Raw genomic sequence first — 1,125 nt, 5'->3', positions numbered from 1 at the left:
GCAATCTCGATCGAAATACCAACAACATTCTTCAAAGAGATGGAAAAACTAATCATTAACTTTATATGGAAAGGGAAGACGCCCCGGATAAGTAAAGCACTATTGAAGAAGAAGAATAGAGTAGGAGGACTCGTACTACCTGACCTCAGAACCTACTATACAGCTACAGTAGTCAAAACAGCCTGGTACTGGTACAACAACAGAGACACTGACCAGTGGAACAGAAATGAGAACCTGGATGTAAATCCATCCACCTACGTTCACTTGATCTTTGACAAGGTCCCAAAGTCCATCAAATGTGGGAAAGATATTCTTTTAACAAATGCTGCTGGCAAAACTGAATGTCCATCTGCAAAAAAATATAACAGGACCCATACCTCACATCATACACAAAAACTAATTCAAAATGGATCAAAGACCTAAATAGAAAGCCAAAAACGATAAAGTTCATAGAAGAAAAAAATAGGATCAATGCTAGAGGCCCTAATACATGGCATTAACAGGATACAAACCATAACCAACAACACACCAACTGCAGAAGATAAGCTAGATAACTGGGATCTTCTAAAAATTAAACACTTATGGTCATCAAATGACTTTACCAAAAGAGTAAAAAGAGAACCTACAGACTAGGAAAAAATTTTTGGACATTACAAGTCAGACAAAGGTCTAATCTCTAAAATCTACAAGAAAATCTAACACCTCTACAACAAAAAGACAAATAATCCTATTAAAAAATGGGCAAAGGAAATGAACAGACACTTTATCAAAGAAGACATTCAAGCGGCCAACAGACACTTGAGGAAATGCTCGTTATCACTAGCCATTAGAGAAATGCAAATCAAAACCACAATGAGATAGCATCTCACCCCAGCATTACTGGCACGAATCAAAAAAACTGGAAATAACAAATGTTGGAGAGGCTGCTGGGAGATCGGAACTATCATGCACTGCTGGTGGGAACGCAAAATGATACAACCATTTTGGAAAAAGATACGGCGCTTCCTTAGAAAGCTAGAAATAGAAATACCATACGATCCAGCAATCCCACTCCTAGGAATATATCCTAGAGAAATAAGAGCCGTCACACAAATAGACATATGCACACCCATATTCATTGCAGCA

The sequence above is a fragment of the Trichechus manatus genome, unplaced genomic scaffold (assembly GCF_000243295.1).
Source record: "Trichechus manatus latirostris isolate Lorelei unplaced genomic scaffold, TriManLat1.0 scaffold00137, whole genome shotgun sequence".
Lineage (NCBI taxonomy): Eukaryota > Metazoa > Chordata > Mammalia > Sirenia > Trichechidae > Trichechus > Trichechus manatus.
The sequence above is the reverse complement of the archived record's forward strand: the minus strand, read 5'-3'. Positions refer to the sequence as shown.